Genomic DNA, 9,340 nt, shown 5'->3' with positions numbered 1-9,340 from the left:
TTGGACAGTAGATACAGTAGATGACACCTATTGAAATTAGGATCACTTGGTCTAAGGTCAAGGTCACTGTCACACTTAGTGTGAAGATCGTTTCCGATCAATAAATCGTTAACGAATTGACCGATTGGCTTGATACTTCTCATGTTCTTTGGCCTTGAACAGTAGACGACCCCCTATTGAAATTGGGCTCGCTTTGTCAAAGGTCAAGGTCAATATCACACCAAGTGTCAAATCGTTTCCGATCAATAACTCGTCAACTGATTCACCGATTGGCTTAATACTTCTCATGTGCATAGGCCTTGGACAGTAGATGACCCCTATCGAAATTTGGGTAACTAGGTCAAATGTCATGGTCACTGGCACAATAAGTGGGAAAAGCGTTTCTGATAAATAACTCGTCTACGAATTGACAGATTGGCTTGATATTCCCCATGCACATTGGCCTTTGACAGTAGATGACCCCTATCGAAATTGGGATCACTTGGTCAAAGGTCAAGGTCACTGTCATAACAGGTCTGAAAATTGTTTCCGATCAATAACTCATCAACGCATTGACCGATTGGCTTGATACTTTACATGCGCATTTGCCTTTGACAGTAGATGACCCCTATTGAAATTGGAGTCACAGGTTCAAAGCCCTGTTGTTGTTTTTTTTGGAGGGGATATGTCTCAACACTTGTTGGCACTTATCTTCTTACCAAATTCCATGATGATCGGAAACAAATGTGGCCTCTAGAGTGTAAACAAGGCAAATGCTGTCATCGCGCGACGGATAAAAGGCGATCACAAAAGCTCACCAAGAGCAAACAATTGTGCTAAGGTTAGCTGAAAAGTGTCATGACTATTAATAATGAAAACTGTTGAGTTAATCGATTATGTAAGTTAAGTTGGCCTTATGACTATTGCATTCTCTTCCTTTCAGATGTAAGGTCTCGATACGATGTAGCCGCGCCTAGTTTATGCTAATGCGGGTATGTATGGAAATATCAGCTTTGTGTGGTTGAACACACTGTAGATAAACCATTTTGGCATGGATTTAATGAGAATAATGAATCTTTTAATCGTTTATTGTTGCTTAAATAAACTGTACAAGATTGAACAGACCAAGACAAATGTAGGCAACGATTTGCGACTTATTTAATATAACGTAGTGCACTTGTGACATAATAATGTTGTCAAGCTAAACAGAATAATATGTTTGTACACGTCACAACGATGAGTTTTTAAGTTTGGAATGTAAGAAATATGAACTAAATGTGTTTAATAAAGTAAACAAAGCTGTTTTTGTAGCGCTATGAAAAGAAACTACTACAAGAAATGCAATAGTAAAATATTTATTTTTAAACAATGAGTAAACAAGTTGGCCTGAAAAGCCCTAAAGTCGCTCAACTGAGATACAAGGGAACTGAACTGTTAAGTGCAGTCCAAGATGTAATTAGAACAAATGTTCTGACAAACTGTCATGAAGAGTAAACAATAAATGTAACTTTTAGCGTTCTAATAAGGATTTACTCTAGGCATTTAAGGATAAATTCCAAGTTGTTCAACCAACTGGAACCATTTTCGAACAAATCAAAGCTTGCATTGGGATAAATCTTCTGACCAAGTTTCATTAAGATCGGACAATAATTGTGGCCTCTAGAGTGTTAACAAGGTTTTACTACAGCGATTAAAGGAAGAATGCCCTGCCTCCTGGCGGCCATATTTTTCAAGCTACCGGAACCATTTTCGAACTCGTCTAAGATATCATTGGTACAAATCATCTGGCAATATTCCATCAAGATCGGACAATAAATGTGCCCTCTAAATTGTTAACAAGGTTTTACTAAATCCATATAAGGAAAAACAAGCCCTGCCCCGTGACGGCCATGTTTTTCAACCAAACAGAACCAATTTTGAACTCGTCCAAATAATGTTGGGCACAAATGTTCTGAGCAAATTTCATGAAGCTCGGACAATAAATGTGGCCTCTAGAAGGTGAACAAGGCAAATGTTGACACGAAATGCATGAGAAATGTTTTTTGTTGTTGTTGCAATAATTTTCTTAACTTACCGTAAATAATGAAATTTGGAAAAAAATTTGGATAACACGTTTAATTATACGCATTTGAAAATACTTAAAAAGAATAATGCGTTTTGTTATATCAATGGTCCAAACACCAAATGCAATCATCAGTAGGTAAATAACATGTTTTTAGATTGCCAAACTATGCATGCATATAGGTCTACATGCATAAATGACCCGACAAATTAAATCGCGATTAGGGATGAAGTGTACTCGGTAAAGTTTAAAGAAAGACGCGTTTGTATTCTCAGAAATTCGCTTTAACTTTTGCAAACTTTTCTGAAAGAAGATACATGTAACATGTTAATTTAGACGTTTATTCGTCGATATTACTACAAATGAACAGTGTTCTATGCTATCAGATCGCGTCATGTGTGTAACGCATGTTCAATGGGAATTCCCCCATCCCACAATTCAATCCATATATGCACTTGCGTAAAATGGCGGACGTTTGTGTTTATGAAATTCTTTAACACATTCATCGTCAATATTGGCCGTATTTTGGTGAAAAAAGAAATCATAACATTACGAGATTATCGGGTAATGAATAGAGCTGGAACATGCAAATATCTATCAATATAATATGCTTATTTCTAGATCTTTGGAACATGATTGTATCAATCGATATCACATTCGGTAGGCCTACGGTAGGGTCTATTAAAATTGTGAAATAAAAGTGGGACTTCAAAATTTATGTCATGGACGTCCAAATTTAAGGCTAGGAAGTCGGGACTTCCAACTTTTACAAGCTTGCGGAAGCGCTTAGTCTCTGGGTAAGTGAGTGAGTGAGTGATTATAAATTACATATATACATAATACATCACTAATGTTTGTATTTTTCGGAAACATTAGTTAACCCCGTTGTGGTAAACGAAAATCAGGGACCTATACGAAAATGTTTGTTTTAATATGTTGTTCCGTACACTGACGTACACTCTTTACAGGAGTAGGACTTTCTCAATGAAGTTGTTTTCTTATACCGATACAAGCTTAATACGTTAAATGGTAAGCAATAAAAAAAAATTAAAACGAATAAATATTAAGCGCTTTAATATGATCACGACTTTCGTTCCCACTGACAACCGTTCCTACGCTAATTTGGACAAAGCAGACATTTGTTCCGACGTTGTTTTGACTACCTGAACATTCGTTCCAACGTTATTTAGACAACCCGAACAATCGTTTCCACATTATTTTGAGAGTCCGGAAATTCCGTCCTGCATACTTTTTACGCACGAACATTTGCCCCTAAATAATGTTTACATCCGGACATCGGTTCGTACCCAATACCTAAACTGTGATATCAAAATGTACATGTATACATGTAAATAGTAATGCGCCACTCCCTCAAATTCACTCCCAACATGGAATTTCTAACAAACGAACATGGCCAGCATGTGCTTTGCTTCGAGGGCCGCTCATATGCTAAGAAACACACGTCTAAGTCTACAATACGGTGGCAATGCAGTTAAAGTCGCCCCGATTTCCACAAGGTTTCGCTAATTACAGATCTCGGTGTTAGTGTTACTCCGTATTTGATTTACTTTAAATGTTATCATTCTAATGCTTACAAACAAAAATTAAACCTGAATAAACATATGATGCACATATGAAATGTAGCACACAATTTAATAATGGCATATTAAAACTTCCGGTAAAAAATTGCCCAGAGTGTAATATTTATTTGGATAAAATGTGATAATAATAACCACGATAAAATAATGTAACTACCAATAACCGGATCCTCAAAATAGCCTCCACGAACGTCCACCTGTGTCAAACTAAGCGTAGGAACGAATGTCCGTCATTCACTTTAAATTATGAATAGACTGGCTTATATTTATTAAGTATTTAGTTTCTGACAACTTACTTTCAATTTGAGTACCTGGCGCTAAATTAGTCCTAGAAATGAGTACGCAATTCTACTCCCACAAGAAGACATGTCTGCATGTAGGTTTCATAAATTATGTTTAATGACCAGGCATCTGCTGCCCGTGGCTTATGAAATCGTGTTGTGATTTGATATTTGATGGAACAGTATCTGATCACAACGAGATAATGGGTTTGTTTTGAATACAGGGGCAATACAACCACAGATCTATCAATAAACACGATTATTGATTGATCTTTGATAAAATAACCGCGATAAAAAAGACTCAAACAAAGAGCGTAAACTGTGTGTAAACAGTTGAATGAAACAAGTACTTCAATCATGAACATTTACTTAATGAATGAACAATTAAAATGGGAAGTATATAGTACTGCTCATCTTTTGTTGACAATATCATTACGTCACAGATGTTCAAAGAGTGAATGTTTGAAATCAGATGCGTGGAACTATTAGAAATGGATACACGTTCAGCCTCGTTCTGGAATTCTGCTAGTCACGTGACTTCGCCCTCATATCCATTTTGGCTGATTGTAATTGAAGAAATATAATTGTTTACGAAACGCAATTTGTATTATTTTCTATCTAAAAATGGTCTTGGAAAATTTCACTTACAAGGGTTTAGAAACATTTTCAGAAGGAATTTTTTCCCTGTATCTTGCAAATAGTCTTTGAACGCCATCGGCGCTCTCATTATTGTATTCACACATGAGAATTACGTATTTTATGTCCAGTAGTATAAATGTTAAACAAATATTCTAGAATTCGTACGCGTGGTACATAAACGTGTTTGATACAAATACTGTTACATTGTTTTTATATTGAGTAGTTGGTTTAGCTGTAGCATTGATTCAAATAAAAGAATTGGAAATTGTTTGTTGTTTTTCTCAATTTTAAACTTGGGAGTAGTTGTAGTAAATGTTGTTGTTGGGGAAATAGTAGTAGTAGTTGTTGTTCTTGTAGCATTACTAGTAATAGAATTAGCAGTAGTAGTATAGTAGTAGTCTAGTAGTAGTAGTAGTAGTAATAGTAGAAGTAGTAGTAGTAATAGTTTGTAGAAATAGTAGTAGTATATAAGTAGTAGTAGAATCAGTAGTAGTATAAAGTAGTAGTAGTAGTAGTAGTAAGTAGTAGTAGTAGTAGTAGTAGTAGTGAGTAGTAGTAGTAGGTAGTAGTAGTAGTAGTAGTAGTAGTAGTAGTAGTTGTAGTAGTAGTAGTAGTAGTAGTAGTAAGTAGTAGTAGTAGTAGTAGTAGAAGTAGTAGTGTAGTACTAGTGGTAGTTAGTAGTAGTAGTAATAGTTGTAGTAATAGTAGTAGCAGATAGTAGTAGTAGTAGTAGTAGTAGTGAGTCGTAGTAGTAGTATCCGTAGTAGTAGTAGTTTCCCGTCGTAGTAGTAGTAGTAGTCGTCGTAGTAGTCGTCGTAGTAGTCGCGTCGTAGTCGTCGTCGTCGTCGTCGTCGTAGTAGTCGTAGTCGTAGTATCCTCGTAGTCGTAGTCTCGTCCTTTGTCGTCGCCGTAGTCGTAGTAGTTGTCGTCGTAGTTGTTGTCCTTCTCGTCGCCGTCCTCGTAGTAGTATCGTGTCGTCGTCCTCGTAGTCTTCATCGTAGTCGTCGTCGTCGTCGTCGTAGTCGTCGTAGTCGCTATTGTCGTCTTCGTCGCCTCCTCCTAGTCGTAGCCGCCTCGTCGTCGTCGTCTTGTCCTTGTCGTCGCCGTCGTCGTCCGTCGGTAGTCGTGTAGTCGTAGTTCGTCCTCGTCGTCGTCGTCTTCGTTGTCGTAGTAGTAGTTGTAGTAATAGTAGTAGTAGTAGTAACAGTAGAAGTAGTAGTAGCAGTAGCATAGTAGTCGTAGTAGTCGTAGTAGTAGTAGTGGTAATCGAAGTAGTCGTAGAAGTAATCTTGTGATTGCCGTAGTCAAAGTAGTCTTAGTAGTAGTAGTAGCCCTTGTATTAGTATTAGTAGTAGTAGTAGTAGTAGTTCGTGGCAGTAGTCGTGGTCGTAGTGGTAGCAGTAGTACCGTCGCCGTAGTAGTAATATCGTAGTAGTAGTAGTCGTAGTAGTCGTAGTCGTAGTAGTAGTATCGTAGTAGTAGTAGTCGTAGTAGTCGTATCGTCGTCGTAGTCGTAGTCGTAGTAGTCGTAGTAGTAGTAGTAGCCGTCGCCGTAGTCGTAGTCATCCTCGTCGTCAGTCGCCGCCGTCGTCTAGTCGTAGTCGTCGTAGTCGTCGTAGTCTTCGTAGTCGTCGTCGTAGTCGTAGTAGTCGTCGCCGTCGCAGCTCCGTGTCGCCGTCCTCGTTGTCGTCGCCTTGTAGCAGTAGAAGTCGTAGTAGTAGTCGTAAACCCGTCTCGTAGTTCGTAGTGGTAGTCGCCGTCGTCGTCGCCGTAGCGTTTGTCGTCGTAGTAGTCGTCGTCGTCTCGTAGTAGTCGTCGTAGTCGTAGTAGTAATAGTCGAAAGTAGTGTAGTCTGGTAGAAGTAGTCGTAATAGTAGTGGGTGTCGAAATAACCACTTCTATGTTGTTCAAACTGGTCATGCTGTGTATTGTCGTAAGCTTAACGACCGGTGGATATAAAGAAATTATGTGAGTTTTTTTTATAAAGATCAAGTTTATCAAGCGAGGATTAGAACCGACGGAGCGCGAGGCTTGCCTCACATAATATTCTATTTATCCTATTATATTTCCCTATTTTCCATTAATAAGAATCAAATATCGCATTTTTGACGATTTTTGTTTTGTGTGTGTTGACAAAAACATATTCTCCAATTTTTGGAAAAACCCATATCTGATCTAAAAATAGCGATAGTATAAAGCTCAATTTTATACGATCGTTGCTGTACTATCGATTTTCATCTGGTAATTGGATACAAAGCGGGTTACCCTAAGACAGTCTCGAAACATACCAATATGTTTATTTCTGAAGACAGAGGTTATGTGTTGATTTGGTGGAATATCGGTTTTTAATTCATGAGCGAATTAAAATCGATATTCCATCAAATCAAACAAAATGTATTTTATTTTATGCTACAAATTATTATTTTTGTATTTTTGCAATTCCGGACAATATAATTCACCGTTGGGCGCCCCCATGTATTTTAAAAAGGAAGCTCATTCGTATGTTTGTATACACATCAATGCAGAGTAGTCGACCTTGGTAAAATTGCCTTTAATTGGGGATCACAATGGATGGGGAAAACAAAGATATCTGAAAATAGTTCCGGTAAAACAATGAAAATTATCGATAATTTTCACTGTTATTTTTCATTGTTTGAAAACAGTGAAATATCAGTTTTAATTCACTGGTATTTCTCTATAAACCATCGGAAAGCATAAAATAAAAAGTATTCATGGCATATGTAATGAGTAATTATGAACAACAAATAGCTATTCGTTGAACACTTTGGTATTCTTGCATGATTGTAACTATATTAAATGTAAGAACTTTATTATGCTATACTCAATTCGAATGTGCTAGCACAAATATTTACGTATTGTTTGATAAAGTTTATCATGTTCTTAACCTGTATGAATATGAGCATGAACCACGCTAGAATCTGAATAGCCACATGTTTCCGTTTCATCATCTAGGTAATCGTCTAGAAATTGGTATATAAATTGCCCGTAAATGGACATTAAATTGCGTTGATATTTGAATAATATTAAATTTAAAAAATACTTGGGCGAATGATTCTTACCATATTATACGTGTGTTCAATCGACGCCACGTCCTTTATTGGCTGCTATCGCTTAATGCGTCACCCCAATCCACCGTGCACTCGACTCTGTTATTTTGTGTTAACCCCTATCGTAATAAACAAAACTTGAGCGACTGAAATAGAACTCACAGCTGCATACAGCATAGAACAATATGTTGTGCTATGTTATTTCTTGCCATTCTTTCTTAGACAATGCTACGCAAAGAAGGTTACCCTTTTCTAACATCGTTCAGAATACTCGGTTATCGCATAGCCAGGTCACATACATACAGTGTATTTGCTATGTCAGATCTTGTGTTTCATATCAGGTTAGTAATATTGAATAACGTCTATGAACTTATCACACATTATCGTTCTCAAAAACAGTAAATCTAAGTTGGCGCATGTTATTATGTTGATTCTGTTGACAAAATGTGTACACACCTATTTACTGCAACCGCATGTAATACTCACATCTATATTACACTCTAGCCGCCTCGACTCGCCTAATATTAATTTACTGAGCCTGTATCACACCGTAAGGGACTGGTAAGTTAGAGGCCGTGTTCATGATATTATCTACGTAACACTGCATGATATGCTATACTATATTACAAAGGTACCCAATATAATGATATATTTAAACATACTTTTTTAAAACTTGTTATGCTTTGTTATGTTAAATTAACATATTAACGGTTAATATAAATAAACATATTTCATTTCATGCGAATAAAAAAAACTTTACTTTACACCATTCTATGTAATGCTTCAAAACTATATGCTCTGCTATGCTATGAATAATATGCTATGATTAGCTTCTATAATATCTTCTCCGATGCTTTGCTTTCCTTCATGCAAGATAATTAGTTGTTCGGACGTCCTATACTAATTATGATATGATATTATTATGTACATGCAACGTATAATTTGTTTATTTAAAACACTAATAAGAATACAGCATACGTACAATGATCATAATTAAACTGATGAATTCTCCGCAGGACTCGTGTGAGGCAATTGAGTTGTACTGAACAACGCATTAATACTTAATATAGAACTTCAGAAATGCAGAACAAACTAGGATACATAACTGGAACTGACCATGGCAATAACATACGTTACAAAACAGATCGCTAAAATACGTTCATGAACTTCCACATGAAGCTTCCATCAATTCTGGCCAGTGGCTGTTAAGAAATTGGACGGACGAGGCAAAACAACGGACGTTGGGGCATACAAACGAAACCATGTGACCCTTTCACTCTTTGCAAGCTATTAATCACGATACCTTCAATGCAATCGTCAGTTCCACCAGCTTTAAGGACGTTCGGTTTGGATTCGTGAAAGTCATCGTGAATTGTCACAGTTGAACCCTGTTGAAACAAAATACGCTGCTCAAAAATTGATCAATACCGGAAACTAATAAATTATGAAGCACTTAAATTAGCATATACTAAAATATTTTCACATAGCTTTTTATTATTGTAATAAATTTATATGTATGTTTTACAGAACGGAAAATCACATGTATGTACGCGCAACACTCGTTTTATAACACGCAGGAATTGATACAACATGCACACTAGCGTCTTTGTGTGACAGAAACAAACCGCTAAAAAGTAAACAGCAACCGCACATTTATTTTTCATACGCGTGTACAGTCCAACCCGAGAACAGCGGTCATTTGTTTAGTCGTGC

Source organism: Dreissena polymorpha, chromosome 9 (genome assembly GCF_020536995.1).
Source record: "Dreissena polymorpha isolate Duluth1 chromosome 9, UMN_Dpol_1.0, whole genome shotgun sequence".
NCBI classification, from domain to species: Eukaryota; Metazoa; Mollusca; class Bivalvia; order Myida; family Dreissenidae; genus Dreissena; species Dreissena polymorpha.
This window is presented reverse-complemented; position numbering follows the sequence as displayed.